At 41.6% G+C, this 18,274-nt stretch overlaps 1 long non-coding RNA gene across 1 annotated transcript; it reads left to right on the plus strand.

The window, feature by feature from the left end:
- The first annotated feature begins 6 nt into the window (after positions 1 to 6).
- Positions 7 to 1,584, plus strand: LOC105179432. The gene is made up of 3 exons (XR_849290.2): positions 7 to 501; positions 777 to 1,149; positions 1,250 to 1,584. It is a non-coding gene; the product is annotated as an uncharacterized LOC105179432 (long non-coding RNA).
- Positions 1,585 to 18,274: the final 16,690 nt, after the last annotated feature.

Consider the following 18,274-nt stretch of genomic DNA (forward strand, 5'->3'; position numbering starts at 1 on the left):
CTTCCGATGCACTGCCCTCAGCTCTCTTTACCACTTTCTTCTTGAAAGAAGTTGTGAGTTGTTGGGATAGTGATAAATAACGAGGCCATTATACAACTTGTTTCATAAGCAACGGTTGCAAAATGCAATAAAAGGAATTGCACAAATTGGCATTGGTAGATTAGTTTACTATCTCATGTTTAAAGTTTGCTCGTTGTGAACTCGATTGAGCTATTTGTCTTATGAAGGTCTATTGTATGATTTAGTGGAAAAGTGATGTGGGTTATGTCCTAGCTATGGTATTACGGACGACGTTAGTATTATTCGTGAGCCGGCTGTTGGTAAATGGTTTTTGATGCTACTTCAATGTTTTTGGTAAATGTGGTTAAATATTAACGGCAGTGTCCACCTGGATCTATTGGTTTATTGTAATTTTGTCAATGCAGGCAAAATTGATTTGACCATGAACATTATTGAGCGTAAAAGTGGACGAATTTATGGAGGTGGTGGAATATCAAGTAGGTATGTTGAAAACATTAAGTTACATAAGCTTTGTTTATTTTGTAGCATTTCTGGTTTATATGTGACGGGGGTTTCTCTGTAGTTTACTGCCGTGAGCTGGATGCAATATTTGTTTATTTCTCATTGAAGTTGCTCAAAAATAAATGGACTAATGACACTTTAGTCTTTAGAATTAGAGCTATGAATGTTAATTAGTTCTTCGAAGGACATTATTCTCTTCTTAGGTTTATGGGTTTCTTACATGGTTGTCTGTCTTGTCTTCTATTTTTTTTCAGATTACAAGAACGGATTTCTAAAGATGCAATGGGGGATAAGCTTAAGAGAATTGGAACGCCAAAAAGAAAATCCGAAGAAAAAGAACAAAAAGAGAAAGAAAAACAAAAAAAGAACAAAAAGAAAAAAAAAAGAAAAAGAGATCAGTATTCGGCAAAAAAAAAAAAAAGAGATAGAAAAGCAATCCCCACCGAGTTTTGATAACGTCAGTGGTGGTGGGAAATGTCGAGCTTTCTCCATTGCTGGAATCCCCTTTCGCATTGGAGTATCTCCCGAATTTGAGTTTCTTGATCCGATTGCATTTGTGGAGATTATTAAATTACAAGTTTGAGAAGAAGGGGTGAATGATATATCCATACATATCCTTGATAAGACGTATGTGACTCGTTCCCAATTTTTCTTTAATCATGTGAACTTGTTTGTTTCCATATCGCTAATAGATCTCATAGCTCGTGTTATTTCTTGTTATCTTTAGTGGTGAGCCAACTGTGGGGAAATAAAGCCAGCAACATTAGTCTTGCAACTTACCACCAAGAAAGGGCAGGTATTTGGTACATTTGATCTTTGATGTCTTATGGAATATTTCATTCTGTTGTATGCATTGGGTAACTAGCTCCATAGAACTTTTTATGTTGCTTTCTTTCCTTGTAGTTTATTTTTTCTAAAATACGAGACCAACTTCCCATGCACTGCCCTCAGCTCTCTTTACCACTTTCTTCTTGAAAGAAGTTGTGAGTTGTTGGGATAGTGATAAATAACGAGGCCATTATACAACTTGTTTCATAAGCAACGGTTGCAAAATGCAAGAAAAGGAATAGCACAAATTGGCATTGGTACATTTGATCTTTGATGTCTTATGGAATATTTCATTCTGTTGAATGCATTGGGTAACTAGCTCCATAGAACTTTTTCTGTTGCTTTCTTTCCTTGTAGTTTATTTTTTCTAAAATACGAGACCAACTTCCCATGCACTGCCCTCAGCTCTCTTTACCACTTTCTTCTTGAAAGAAGTTGTGAGTTGTTGGGATAGTGATAAATAACGAGGCCATTATACAACTTGTTTCATAAGCAACGGTTGCAAATTATAGTAACTTGTAGTAATTATTACGTTTAGCAAATTTTCACACAAATGCATGGGTCCAGACGAACGTATGGGTCAAGTATTGTGGAATTTTGATGACGTCCAAAATTTAGCTGTTTGGCACGATTTTATTAAAACAAGTTTGCTTATCTTTTCTACTAACTTGTAGTTATTATTATGCTTAGCAAATTTACCAAACAAACACATGGGTCCAAACCAACGTTTGGGTCAAGTTTCGTGAAATTATGAGAATATTCAAAATTTAGCTGTTTGACATTATTTTATTAAAGCAAGTTTTTTTGCCTTTTATACTAATTTGTAGCATACAAATGCATGGTCCTAACCATCGTATAGGTCAAGTTTCGTTGAATTTTGAGAAAGTTCAAAATTTAGCTGTTTGACACGGTTTTATTAAACATAGTTTGTTTCCTTTTCTACTAACTTGTAGTTATTATTACACTTAGCAAATTTACCACACAAATGCATGGATCTAAACCAATGTTTGGGTCAAGTTTTGTGGAATTCTGTGAACGTTCAAATATTAGCTAATTGGCACGGTATAATTAAAGCAAGTTTGTTTCCCGTTTATACTAATTTGTAGTTATTATTACGCTTAGCAAATTTACGACACAAATGCATGGGTCTAAACCAATGTTTGGGCTATGTTTTGTTGAATTATGAGAACGTAAATAATTTAAGCACATTATTAACATGTCTTACCGAGCACTATTAGCATCATGTGTTTACCACCATGGCAGTAGTTATTATCGAGGATATCAGGCAGCGGATACATAGCATTACTTTAGCTAGTTCAGTCAGTACACGATCTTTATTTAGACTTTGGCATATCCCTTGGCCTGTCGAGGAAGACACCTACTGATGACCACCATGTTGTATTGTACTACTATGTTATTTATGAAACTTACATTTACCCAAAAAAAATTTATCTCACAAATATATGGGTCTAAACCAACGTTTCGTTCAAGTTTCGTGGAATTCTGAAAATGTTCAAAATAGCTATTTGGCATGGTTTTATAAAAGCAAGTTTATTTCTCTTTTATACTAATTTATGATTATTATTACGCTTAGCAAATTTATCACACAAATGCATGGGTCTAGACCCACTGATAGGTCAAGTTTCATGGAATTTTGAGAACGTTCAGAATTTAGCTGTTTGGCACGATTTTTATTAAAAACAAGTTTGTTTCCCTTTTCTACTAATTTGAAGTTATTATTACCTTAGCAAATTTACCACACAAAGGCATGGGTCTAGTCCTACGTTTGGGTCAAGTTTCGTAGAATTCTGAGAACATTCAAAATTTAGGTGTTTGGCATGGTTTTGTTAAAGGAAGTTTGTTTGCCTTTTGTACTAATCTTTAGTTATTATTACACGAAGCAAATTTACCACACAAATGCATGGACCTACGTTTGGATCAAGTTTCGTGGAATTCTGAGAACGTTCAAAGTTTAGCTTTTTGGCACGGTTTTATTAAAAACAAGTTTGATTCCTTTTTCTACTAATTTATATTGTTATTAGACTTAGGTCAAGTTTAGGTCAAGTTTCATAGAATTCTGAGAACGTTCAAAATTTAGTTGATTGGCATTGTTTTATTAAAAACAAGTTTGTTTTTCTTTTCTACTAATTTGTATTTATTATTATGCTTATCAAATTTACCACACAAAAGAATGGGTCCAGTCCTACACTTGGGTTAAGTTTCATTGAATTCTGAGAACGTTCAAAATTTAGCTGTTTTTTACGCTTTTATTAAAGCAAATTTTTTTCCCTTTTATAGTAACTTTTATTTATTATTACGCTTATCAAATTAACCATACAAATGCATGCGTCTAGACCAAATTAAAACAAGTTTGTTTATTTTTTTAGGTAAATGTAAATTTCATTAATAAAAGTAATAGTACAGTAGAACATGGGTTCATCAGTTGGTTTCTCCCTCAGCCCAAGGGATGCGCCATAATCTTTACAATGCTCGTGTACTGACTGATGAAGGTAAATTGACACTCAGAATCCTATGTTTGACATCATCAGTGATCAGGATGCTCAAAGTGGCTGGTGTCCGCTCAGTGTGTTCAAATCTGCTCAAGTTCCTTTCCCTCCATATGTGGTAGACACATGCTGCAAGTAGTGCACGGTAAGCTATATTGACAATGTGCTTACCTCTCCATTTCCGCGTCGCCCACTCAATATCCATTGTCCAATCCCTGTTGGGCTAGTAAAATTGAATCCGTCTACGAATCTCAAGTAGGCACTGACGACTATATCTGCATCGGAAGAATAAGTATGGATGAGATTCCGTAGCTCCCTCGTCGCACAAGATGCACGCTCCAAGATGAGATAGCCATGGTTTATCCGTGGATGGTAGTTTGCCAAGTATTGCGAGCCATAAAATGAACGAATGACGAGGTATCTTCAACGAGCCCGCAAGTAGCAATGACCATCCTACTTTCGGCTTAGGGGGATCAAATAATCGGTAGAGGGCCTGAGTAGTAGGTTGCCCTCCGTCAATGTGTGATCTCCAAACGATCCTCACCTCCAAAAATAAATAGGAGGTTATGTGTGATCTCCAAACATTCAAAGTCCGTGATGGGAGGCCATTGCCACTCTCCTGCTGAGATCACCGAATTGAATTTTGCTGATTCTTCAATACCAAGATGGTTTGGACCACGAGGGAACTGCTCGATAAGTGGTCCCAAGTGATGCCATGGGTCCAGCCAAATATAGAATTTCCCTCCATCTCCAATCTGGTACTTCACGATAGAGCGTAGGAAGGGACGAAGCCTGAGCATTTTCCGCCATCCCCAAGAACCTCCATGTTCACGAACAGTCCAGATCGATGTGTCACGTAACCGGTCTTGATAAAGCCACTGAACACATATGGACGTCCTGTCACACCGGATAACGTCACATAATTTCTTACTCATTAATGCGCAGTTCAAGGTAGCAATGTCCTTGAACCCAAGTCCCCCCTCATCCGTCGGTCGACACACATTTTTCCAGGCTACCTTGGCGTAACCACTAAACGTCATACCCTTCCAAAGGAAAGTCCCCAATCTCTTCTCAATTACATTGATGACTTTCTTAGGTAAGATGAAAGCAGAAGGCCAATATAAACTCAATGCTGACAACCAGATTTCATTGTACTCGCCCAGCGTATGATAACGAAATTCCTTCCCATCCATTAATGCATGCATCAATTTTTGAAATAAGCGGTTGGCAATCAGAGATAGATAACCTAGAAGAGATTAAGGGAAGACCTAGATACCTTATAGGAAGGTGTCCCTCTTGAAAGCTCAAAATCTCCAACATTTGGTCTTTCAAATCTTGGGCCGAACGTGAAATGATTAAGTGACTTTTATGAACATTCAGCCGGAGGCCCGACACCTCTGCAAACCAGTCTACTCCTTGAAGACTCTGATGGAGTCAAAGTTAGCTCTACTAAAGAGGAGAAGGTCGTCTGCAAATCCCAATTGGAAGACCTTGGAACTCTCACACTTCCAATGATAAGTGAATTGCATGTCCTGTTCAATTCATTGCAAGAATCCCAGATGTAAAGCTTCCATAACAAGTACAAACAGATAAGGAGAAAGTGGGTCTCCCTGTCGTAATCCTCTCGCTCCAGGAAAGAACCCATGAGGTTTTCCATTAAGCCCAATCAAGAATGATGTCGTGGAAACACACTCCTCAATCCACCTTGTGAACGTCGTTTGAAACCCGAACAACTGCAAAACTGCTAGCAGGAAGTCCCATTCCACCGTATCATAGGCCTTCCTTATATCCACTTTAAGCGCGCATCTAGGAGGTAGGCGCATCTGGTTATAGCCCGAGAATAGTTCCTGGGCTAACATAATGTTGTCCCCAATGCTTCTTCCCGGAATAAAAGCTGTCTGACAGGGATTAATAATCTTGTCTAGCAGAACACTAAGTCTCTAAACAAGTAGTTTTGCAATAATCTTGTATAAAACATTGCAGCATGAAATCGGTCTAAAATTATTAACCGACATAGGAGTGTGTACCTTTGGTATTAGGGTCAAAATTGTGGAATTGATCTGTTTCAGTAGTTTTCCGGTAGAAAAGAAATCCAGAACCACTCTCGTTACTTCTTCCCCCACCACAGGCCAAGCCACCTTAAAAAACCATGACGAGTAGCCATCAGGTCCCGGCGCTTTGTCTTCAGCGATATCAAACACTGCTTGCTTCACATCATCCGGTGAGAATGGTAGTAGTAAGTGGCTAGCTTCCTCATCAGTAATACAATGCCTCACCCATGGTCTAAGGTATTGAATATCCACTGTCAACCGTCTTCTGGTACCTCCTAAAAGGTTCTGAAAGTATGAGACAAACACATGGGCGACCTCCCCTTGATCTGTGTGTGTGGTACCATTCTCATCATTGATCTGTAGGATTCTCCTTATAACTCTTCTTTGAGCGATTTTTCGAAAGAAAACCCGGGAACATTGGTCTCCATCTTTCATCCACTGCATCTTAGCTCTCTGCTGCAACATAATTTGTTCGAGCTTTGCCGCTTTTGCATAGACGATTCGACAACAATGTTCCAGGAGTAAATAGAGTTCATTCTGTCTGTCTGAGCTCACCAACTGTTGTGTCTCATCAAGAAAATCTTTAGCTAGTTGTAGATTCAGCGTCAAGTCACCCTTATTCCTCCTCTGTAGTCTAAAGACTGGTTTAAGTGCCTTCAGTTTACATGTGACAGCATACATAGGAATACCAACAATCTCATGATTCCAAATGTTCTGCACATTGGGGATAAACTCATGTGAACTGGCAAGATAGTTATCAAATCGAAACATACCTCCGTTAGTTGTTGTATATCCCCATGTAAAACCAGTGGTGAGTGATCAGATGTCCGTGGTGTAAGGCTGTGATAATATGCGCTAGGGAACCGTGACAGCCAACGGTCATTAATGAGGACCCGATCCAACCGCTTCCATAAACTCCGTGCAGATATACTGCAATTATGCCACGTGAACCATTCACCTTGCATAGGGAGTGGGATCAGCCCCGCCTCCAGAATACCTGCATTAAATTCTTCGGTTGCCATCCTTATATCTCCTGAGATGCCACATACCTCGTTAAGGTCACGTACTGCATTAAAAGCCCCTCCCACCATCCACGGGACGTCAGAGCACTGCTGAGCGAGCGTCTCCAATGCAGTCCATAAATTCCGCCGGTCATTCACTTTAGATGCCCCATAAACAACAGTGATAATAATTGATTCATTGACAGCCATATTAGTAACCCGATAGTGAATAAACTGATCTGCCAAGTCTAAGATATGGACATCTACAACATTCTCATCCCAAGCTAGCCAGATACGATTACCAACAGAAGAATAATCGACAAACCATTTCCATTGTGGAAGTAGAAATGATTGAATATGCATGACATTATTCAATCGAACACGAGTTTGAAGGATGCCTAGGAAGTGTAACCTGTATTCAGAGACCAGGTCCTTCAAAGCGAGCTGATGGTCTCGTTTGTTCAGCCCACGGACGTTCCATACAGCAATGTTCAACATGGATTATTGTATATGGGGCTGCTTGTGTTAGGACCCCTTGAATGTTCATCTGCATCATCATTATGTGCAAAGCGTCAAAGGCATTATAAATAACAATTGCCTTACCCCTCTCATCTTTCTTGGAGTGATTCTGGTCCACATGTCTATCACCCGCATCTGCTTTGGGTATATCTTCAACAACTGGTTTCGTCGTCTTACGTTCCTTAGCCGGGGGTTGCGGTGATGATACAGTTCCTTTCGGTACATACACATTTACTGGTGGCTTCATCGGTTTGTGGGTTTTGTTCAGTGCACAATCCTTTTTTTTTGGGCAAATGTAATTTTTATTAAGTAAAAATAATGGTATAGTACAACAATTTGATCATCAATTGGTTTCTCCCTCGACAGGCCAAGGGATACGCCATAGTCTATATAATGCTCGTGTACTAACTGACAAATCAGTGTTGATACTGAGGATCCTCTGTCTGACGTCGTCGATGATCATCATACCAATGGTGTTCGGTGTCCGTTCAATATGTTCAAATCGCCTCAGGTTCCTCTCTCTCCAAATGTGATAGACACATGCTGCTAGTAGTGAACGGTAAGCTATGTTGACAATGTGCTTTCCTCTACATTTTTTTGTCGCCCATTCAATGTCTGTTTCCCAATCCCTATTTGGCCATTGGAATCGAATTCTTCTGCGTATTTTTGTAAGGCACTGCCGGCTAAATCTGCATTGGAAGAATAAGTGAGAGTGGTTTCTGTACTTCCGTCGTCACATAGGATGCAGGCTCCTAAATGGGATAGCCATGGTTTGTCCGTGGTGGGAAGTTTGCCAAGAATTGCGAGCCAAAGGATTAACACATGTCTTGGTATCTTCAAGGAGTCCGAAAGTAGTGAAGACCAGCCTACTTTCGGCCCTGGGGGGAAATTAATTTGTAGAGAGCCTGTGTTGTGGGTTGTCCTTTGTCAAATCTCCAGACAACCCTGTCCGCTCCTCCACAAATCTGTGGCAAGGTGCGGGTGATCTCCAAACACTCAAAATCTGTAATGGGAGGCCAATGCCACTCTCCCTCTGAAATAACATAACTGAGCTTGGTCGATTCGTTAATACCAAGTAATCTCGGGCCCCGTGGAAATTGCTCAATAAGTGGTCCGAGGTGATGCCATGGGTCCTGCCAAATATAGAAAGTAGCTCCGTTTCCAATCTGATAATCCACACTAGAGCGTATGAAAGGACGGAGACGTAGTAATTTCCTCCATCCCCAAGAGCCTCCGTGGTCTCGAATCGTCCAAATAGATGTGTCATGTAGCCGATCATGGTAGAGCCACTGCACCCATATTGACGTCCGGTCACATCGGATAACATCACAAAGCTTTTTACTCATTAGTGCCTTGTTCAAGCTTGTAATGTTCTTGAATTCAAGTCCCCCGTCTTCCACCGGTCTGCACACATCAATCCATGCTACCTTGGCGTATCCATTAGTCGTAGTGCCTTTCCATAGGAAGTTTCTCATCCTCTTCTCAATTTCCTTGATAATTTTCTTAGGAAGTATAAACGCAGACGCCCAATACAAACTCAAAGATGAAAGTACGGATTTGATGATTTGTACCCGCCCAGCATAAGATAATGAGAGTCCTTCCCATCCCATAATTCGTGCATCCATTTTTGATAAAAGTGGTTGACAGTCAGCGATAGTCAATCTAGATGAAATCAGAGGAAGACCCAGGTACCTTATCGGGAGGTGCCCTTCTTGAAAGCCCAAGACCGCCAACATCTGATCTTTCCATTCTTGAGCGGATCGGGAGATAATTAAGTGACTGTTTTGCACATTCGACCGGAGACCCGACCACTCCGCGAAACGATCAAGTCCCCCTTTGAAAACTCTGATTGAGTCTATATCAGCTTTGCAGAAGAGAAGTATGTCGTCTGCAAATCCCAGCTGAAAGACCCTTGCAGGCTCACACTTCCAGTGAAAGGAAAACTGCATATCTTGTTCAATAAGCTGTAGGAATCCTAAGTGCAGAACTTCCATAACCAGCACGAAAAGGTATGGAGATAGAGGATCACCCTGTCGTAGTCCTCTTGCTCTACCAAAGAACCCGTGTGGTTTTCCATTGAGTCCTATAGAAAATGAGACCGTGGTGACACACTCCTCAATCCATCTGATAAATATTGGTGGAAATCCGAACATCTGCATCACCGCTAATAGGAAGTCCCATTCCACCGTGTCATAGGCATTCCTAATATCAACTTTCATTGCACATCTTGGGGGAAGACGTATCTGGTTATAGCCCGTGAATAGTTCTTGCGCTAGCATTATGTTATCTCCAATACTTCTTCCTGGGATAAATGCTGCCTGACAGGGACTAATGATCTTGTCCAATACCCCACTTAGTCGTTGGACAAGGAGTTTAGCAATAATTTTGTATAAGACATTGCAGTATGAGATGGGTTTAAAATCACCAACTGACATAGGTGTGTGTACCTTAGGAATCAATGCCAAGAGTGTGCAATTGGTCTGTTTAAGGAGATTTCCCGTAGCAAAGAAGTCCAAAACCGCCCTTGTAACTTCATCCCCCACCATTGGCGAAGCTGCTTTAAAGAACCCTGATGAGAAGCCATCAGGTCCCGATGCCTTATCCTCGGCGATGTCAAACACTGCCTGCTTAACATCATCTGGTGAAAATGGCAAGAGGAGGAGACCAGTTTCCTCATCGGTAAGAATATGCCTCGCCCACGGCCTAAGGTATCGAATATCCACTGAAACATTTCTTTTGGTACCTCCTAAGAGGTACTGATAGTGTGAGATAAATTCATGAACAATTTCCCCTTGTTCTGTGTGGATGTTGCCATTCTCATCATTGATCTGTAAGATTTTCCTTGTTACTCTTCTATGAGCAATCTTACGAAAGAAGACCCTAGAGCATTGGTCACCATCTTTCATCCACTGCATTTTCGCCCTCTGCTGCAGCATAATTTGTTCCAACTTGGCCGCTTTTGCATAAACAATCCGACAGCAGTGCTCCAAGTATAAGTAGAGTTCATTATGTCTGTCGGAGCTTACCAAATTTTGTGCCTCCTCCAAAAATCCTTTGGCCAATTGGACTTTGATTGTTAAGTCCCCCTTTTTATTTTTCTGTGCTCTGAAGACCGGTTTTAGGGCTTTGAGTTTGTGCGTCACCGCAAACATAGGCACTCCTACCACCTCATGTTGCCAAATACTCTTCACGCTGGGTATAAAGTCAGATGATAATGCAAGGTAGTTATCTAACCGAAACATACCTCCTTATTGTTGTTGCGTGTCTCCATAGATGACTAAAGGTGAGTGGTCAGATGTGCGCGGTGTAAGGCTATAATAGAATGACATAGGAAACCTCGCCAGCCATTGATCATTAATAAAGAGTCTATCCAACCGCTTCCATAAACTCCTAGTGCTCGAGCTACAATTGTGCCATGTGTACCATTCGCCTTGCATAGGTAGAGGCATTAGTCCAGCCTCTTGTATTCCAGCATTAAATTCATCCATCACCATCCGAATGTCCCCTAATATTCCACACACCTTATTAAGATCTCGAACAACATTGAAGTGCCCTCCTACCAACCACGGGTTGTTTGAGCACTGCTGAGCTAATGTCTTTAAAGTAGTCCAAAGAGTCCTACGGCCGACCACCTCAGAAGCTCCATAAGTAACAGTGATAAAAACTGGTTCATCGACAGCCCTATATGTGACACGACAATGCACGAACTGTTCTCCCACGTCAAGTATATGGACATCAATAAAATTTTCATCCCAAGCCAACCAAATACGATTTCCCACAGTATCATAGTTAACAAACCATTTCCATTGAGGCAATATAGAAGATTGAATATGAATGACATTATTCAATCGAACTCGAGTTTCAAGAATGCCTAGGAGATGTAACCTGTATTCGGAGACCAGGTCCTTTACTGCGAGCTGGTGGTCCCGTTTGTTCAAGCCACGAACGTTCCATACAGCATAATTGAACATGGATCACCTCTGACGGGGCTGCATATGTTAGGACCCCTCAGAATCTCGTCTGCGTCATCAAGTTCATGCAAAGCGTCAAATGCATTGTATATAATAATTGCCTTACCCCTAATGCAAAGCGTCAAATGCATTGTATATAATAATTGCCTTACCCCTATCATCATGGTTGGAGACATTTCGTTGAACATGCACATCACCCATATCAGTGTTTTGTGTAACAACTGTTGGCGTCCTTCGTTTTTTTTCAGGTGGAGGCGGTAGGGGGGCGTTTACTTTTGGTACATACACTTTGACCGGTGGTTTTGTTGGTTTCTCTGGTTTGTTTGCGGGACCGGTGGTTTTGTTGGTTTCTCTGGTTTGTTTGCGGGACACTCCTTTGTTGTATGTCCCATTTTCATGCATTTTGCACATTTTGGGGGGAGCTACTCATATTCCACATCTACTTTGCAAGGTGTCTCCCCACCATCTTCATTCGGTGTCATGACCACAATATGTTTTGTCAGTTTCTTATTAACGTCAATCATCACGCATACACGAGTGAATCCACTCTCGTGCATGTTCTCGTAATCGCGTCTGGGTAAAGGGGTTTACCCACACCACTTGCCACCGTGCTCAATCCTTCCGATGTCCAGTATTCCATCGGAAGGTGTCTCAATTTAATCCAGATAAGCACTTGTGTATGCTGCAATTTTCTCATAGCCATTCCCGGTTCCCATTTTTGGAGTATAATCGGCTGTTCTTGGTATAGCCATGGTCCCCCTTCAATCACATCTTCCATATCAATGACCGTTTTCAACTGAAAGAAAAAAAAATCATTAGTAGTCGTTGTAACCTCATGAAGTGTTGGCCAAATCGAATGGGCAAATTCCTTAAATTGATAATAATATGGTCGTTTCCCCATAAAGTATCCAACTGCTGTAGATTTCCATCGTCTTGCCCCATCACGTACTGTGTCTAATGTAGGGCGAACCACGACTTCCCCATTCTGCATCGTTGGGGCAATATATGAAAGTGTTTTCCGAGATGAGTTGTTGAATGCTTGGGAAATTTTATCGTCAACAGTCGTTTTCGTATTTGCATGTAGTGGAATTTTTCCAATAAACAATCCCGTTGGAGTTGCATTCACATGTGAATTAATAGAATTGAAATTCGCCACATTCAGAGAAGTGTTGTTATCATTTCCAGCATTCAAAATAGTGATGTCATCCTTGATAGTACTAGTGATGTCACCCATGACATCATGTATGACATCAGCCCTATCCATGACATCATGCATGACATCAGCCCTTCCCTTGACATCATGCATGACATCAACCCTGTTTATGACATCATGCATGACATCATCACTTGCTGCAGATTTTTCCGGCGCCATAACCGTCCATCTGATCGCCGGCGACTCATGTTTTCCGTCTAAAACTGCACTGTTCATAGTCGGAGTATGACCATAGGCTGGCGGCGCCTGGTTCGTCGCAGAAGATGAACCAGCAGCCTCGGAAATTGATGCAGATCGATCTCCTCTTTCTTCCATTCGTTTTCCGGCCAAGTTACCGCTAGTCGCCGGTAAATCTGAGGTCTGCTGTCGCGATGTAGTTATCATCCCTCTGTTTTCCGATGTAGAGACTGTTCTCACTGGTTTCACACGCCTCAAAGCCCGACCCAGGCTAGCCACCATTGGTGGAGCTTCACCCAAATCTGTGAGTGAGTGCGACTTCGAACGAAATCTCTTTGTCCATTTAGATTTGAGTTCTCTCAATGCCATAATAGCGTTTTTGTCTCCTTCGTCGATTATAGTATGTGCCAGTCTCAAGAACTCATCAAGATTGAAAGGTTCTTCCTCAAGTCCGCCATTGTTGGAAGATTAAGGTCGAAACCCTAATTTTGGCGGCGCCTCTAATGCCAACGGTTCAGTGCTTAAGATCGTGTTTCTTTCCTTCAGAACTGTTTCTGCTATCTCTACAGACCCATCGTTCTCATTAATGGCCGGAGAGATGTGAGAATCCGGCGAGATATTGATGCGCGACCTTTCGTTTCCGGAAAACCCTAAAAATGGCGTCTGATTTTCAGATCTAGTTTTCGCCCCCAAAACTCGTTCTGTCACCAATAGATCCTTACTGTTTACCCCCAAATCACTTTCAGACGTCTGCATCTTCTTCCAGCACCGGTGAAATTTCAAATTTTCCGGTCAAAAACCCAAGATCCGATTCTGCAATTTTTTCGCCAGAAAAATGATTTTTTCCGTCACCGTCCTTCTCAAAATGGCCAACCAGTTTCCCTTCATCCCCCTCGGCCGGCGAATCATCTTCCTCCACCACTTCTCCGGCGATTTGCATGGAAGAGACATTAGTGTGTCTTTGATAGTGTAGTGGTGTGCGTAGTACAGAGAGAATTTTTAGTGAGAGAATTTTTGAATTCCATTTTTTTTCTTTCTTTCTGTGATTTAGTTGTTTTTTCAGTGCACAATCCTTAGCCGAATGTCCCAATGACATGCACGTTGTGCGTTTTGGTGGGAGCCATTCGTACTCAACATCAACTTTGCAAGGTGTCTCTCCTCCATCTTCATCTGGTGCCATGACGATAATATGTTTATTCAAGTTGTGTGTGACATCAATCATCACACATACACGAGCAAAGTCCAGTCTCGTGCATGTTCTTGTAATCGCGTCGGGGTAAAGGGGCTTTCCTACACAACTCGCTACAGTACTCAATCCTTCCGTCGTCCAGAATTCCATCGGAAGGTGTCGTAATTTGATCCGGACGGGCACATGTGTATGCTTCAACTTTCTCATGGCCATCCCTGGTTCCCACTTTTGAAGTACTATCGGCTGTCCTTGGAAGAGCCATGGGCCTCTCTCAATTACCTCCTCCATATCAATGATCGTTTTAAATTGAAAGAAGAAAAAGCCATTAACTGTCGCTGTTACCTCACGCAGAGCAGGCCATACCGAATGAGCGTATTCCTTCAAATGATGGTAATACGGTAGTTTTCCCAAAAAATATCCAACTGCAGTAGCTTTCCAACGCCTAGCTCCCTCACGCACAATATCTAGTGACGGGCGGACCTCAACCTCTCCATTTTGTATAATTGGGGCTATATATGAAAGCGTTTTTCGAGACGAATTATTGAATGCTTGGGCTATTTTATCATCAATTATTGAGTTTCCATTTGTATGCAATGGTATGTTGCCGACGAACAATCCCGTAGAAGAGCAATTCGCAATAGGAGGAGTCATTTTTTTCATATATAAGTTCAGGTTGACATCAACAGATGATGCAGGCATAGATACAGCAGTGACATCATTAGTCTTCAAGTCAACAACTGCTGCAGTAAGCATGACGTCATGCATGATGTCAGCAGGCTCTTCATCTTCCACACCAGCCGCCCTCTCTTCTTCCACCAAATCAGCATCATCCGCGCACCTGGACACGAACTATCCACGTCAGCCCTATGTGGAATTGTAATCGTCGCCGGCGCAGAACCATCAGCACCACCAACCGCCGGCGAGATGGTCGGTTTTCCGTCGACAACAGCAACTTCCTTCGCCGGCGACGCAGAAAAATTCTGTTGTGTATCAGACTTATTTCCATGGTTTTCCGACGTCCCAAAGCTTGGTTCAGATGGTAGAAGACATCTCACAGGTTTGAGACGACCACCCATCGAAAAACCCAACCACGACAAAGGCTTCGCACGAAATCGCGCCATCCATTTTATTTTCAAATCTCGCAATGCCATAATAGCCTTCTCATCTCCGTCATCTATTACAGCGTGTGCCAGTCGTAGGAATTCATCAAGGTTAAAGGGTTCTTCTTTGCGTCCGCGTCCGCCATTGAAGGTTGAAGAAGAAAACCCTAATGTTGGCGGCGCTCTAAAACTCGATTTACCCATGGCCAAGTTTCCGTCTTTTTCATTCAAATAGCTTCTTCTCATCTCCATGGAGCCCATGCTACCCTCTGTTGACGGAAAAACCCCATTAGACGCCGGCTTTTTGAACCCCGACGATTCAACTTCCAAGCCGCGTTTTTCTGTAGAAAACCCTAGATCTGATTGCGCTACGAATCTTGTCATTTCTCCGGCCAAGTTAACGTCTTTCACAGTCTGGATATTTGCACCAACGTCCAGAACCATCCCAGATCCTTCAGTCATCGGAAAATCGCCGGTGGTTGCAAATGGCGAAAACCCATTTCATCTCTTTCTTCGAAAAATAGTGACTCTTCACCTTCTTCTCTGCCTTCTCCGGCCACCGGACGTCTCATCGTCCTCTCCACCGTCCTCTTCACCGACCAGCGTTCCTTCTCCATCACCGGCCGTGTGTATGGAGATTGGAGTTGTGGTGTGTGTTATTTTTGGTGTGCTAGTGTGTGAGAGAGAAGAGAGAGAATTTTGAGTGTCCATTTTTTTGTGTTTTACACGGGTTTACAGGAGGTTAAGGCCACCTCAAATGGATTTTTAAAACAAGTTTGTTTCCCTTTTCTACTAACTTGTAGCTATTATTTCGCTTAACAAATTTAGCTGTTCGGCACAATTTTATTAAAAACAAGTTTGTTTCCCTTTTCTACTAATTTTTAGTTATTATTACACTTAGCAAATTTGCCACACAAATACATGGGTCTAGACCAACGTTTGGGTAAGGTTTCGTGTAATTCTAAGAACATTTAAAATTTTGCTATTTGGCACGGTTTTATTAAAAACAAGTTTGTTTCCCTTTTCTACTAATTTGTAGTTATTATTACACTAAGCAAATTTACCACACAAAAGCATGGGTCTAGACCTACACTTCGGTTAAGTTTCGTTGAATTCTGAGAACGTTCAAAATTTAGCTGTTTTGTACGCTTTCATTAAAGCAAGTTTGTTTCCCTTTTATAGTAACTTGTAGTTATTATTATGATTAGTAAATTTACCACACAAATCCATGGGTCTAAACCAACATATAGGTCAAGTTTCATGTAATTTTGCTAACGTTCAAAATTTAGCTGTTTGGCACGCTTTTTTTAAAGCAAGTTTGTTTCCATTTTCTTCTAACTTGTAGCTATTATTACACTTAGCAAATTTACCTCACAAATGCATGGGTCTAAAAACCAACGTTTGGGTCAAGTTTCGTGGAATTCTGAAAACGTTTAAAATTTAGTTGTTTGGCATGATTTTTTTTTTTCGGTAATGGTAAATTTCATAAATGAAAAATATGGTAGAGTACAACAACTAATTGAGTATTCCCTCAACAGGCCAAGGGATACGCCATAGTCTATATAGAGCAGATGTGCTAATCGAACTAGAAAGATTAAGACTCAATATCCTCTGTCTAACATCGTCAATAATGAGAGAAACCAATACATTAGGCGGGTGCTCAATCTTCTGTAACCGTCTAGAATTTCTTTCTCGCCACAAATGGTAAACGAATGACCCAAGTAATGCTCGGTATGCTGCATTAATGATATGATTCCCTCTCCATTTCCTCACTGCCCATTCCACATCCATTGCCCATGTGCGATTGGGCCAAGCGAATCGAATGATTTTCCGTATGGCTATAAGGCATCTTCTGCTAAATCGGCATCGGAAGAATAAGTGATTATGCGTCTCGGTTGCTTCTTCATCACATAGAATACACCCTCCAATGTATGTGAGCCAAGGTTTGTCTGTTGTTGGTAGTTTTTCTTGAATAGCCATCCATAGGATAAAACAATGTCGTGGGATCTTTAGCGAACCCAAAAGTAGTGAAGTCCAACCTACTTTCGGTCCATGTGGGCAGATAAGTCTGTACAGGGCTTGGGCTGTGGGTCGACCATCTGGGAAACACCAAATGATTCTATCATCTCCATCATGAATCTGGGGTAGTGTATAAATAATTTGAAGGCATTCCCAATCCGTGATGAGGGGCCAGTGCCATTGGCCCTCATCAATAACCGTATTGAGTTTGGTAGATTCATCAAGCCCAAGTAAACTCGGTCCTCATGGAAATCGATAAATCAGGGGGCCAAGGTGATGCCATGGCTTCCAAAGATAGAAGGTCCTCCCATCTCCAATACGACACTCCACCATTGGTTGGATAAGGCTGCGTAGACGAAGCAGCTTTCTCCAACCCCACAATCCACCCTTCTCGTCAACAGTCCAAATGGAATTATTTTGTAGTCGTCCGCGCTGTAGCCACTCAACCCAGATAGACGTTCGGTCACATCTAATGATATCACACAACTTCTTAGTCATTAGTGCTCGGTTAAGTGCATCATTATCTTTTATTCCTTGGCCTCCTTCCCCAACTGGTTTGCATACATCCTTCCACGCAACTTTCGCATAACCCGTCATTGAGGTGCCTTTCCATAGGAACCTTCTAAGGCATTTCTCTACATCCTTAATGATCGCCTTCGGTTGTATGAATGCAGAAGCCCAATAAATGTTGAATGCTGAAAGTACAGATTTAATGATTTGTACCCGCCCAGCATATGATAACGACATACCCTCCCATCCTACGTGCATCAATTTTGGACAGAAGTGGCTGAAAGTCAGATATAGTCAATTTAGATGAAATTAAAGGAAGGCCCAAGTACCTCATCGGGAGATATCCCTCCTGAAATTCCAAGATCAATAGCAACTAATCTTTCCTTTCTTGTGCAGACCGGGATATAATAATGTGACTCTTTTGAATATTCAACCGAAGGCCCGACCATTCTGCAAATTGGTCGAGTCCCACCTTAAGGACTCTAAGAGAGTCCAAATCAGCTCTACAGAATAGCAGGAGATCATCCGCGAATCCCAATTGGAATACCCTTGCTGGCTCACACTTCCAGTGATATGTGAATTGCATATCCTGCTCAATTAATTGCATATAACCAATATGCAGAACTTCCATAACAAGCACAAACAGGAAGGGGGATAAAGGATCTCC

This window comes from Sesamum indicum, unplaced genomic scaffold, assembly GCF_000512975.1.
Source record: "Sesamum indicum cultivar Zhongzhi No. 13 unplaced genomic scaffold, S_indicum_v1.0 scaffold00157, whole genome shotgun sequence".
NCBI lineage: Eukaryota > Viridiplantae > Streptophyta > Magnoliopsida > Lamiales > Pedaliaceae > Sesamum > Sesamum indicum.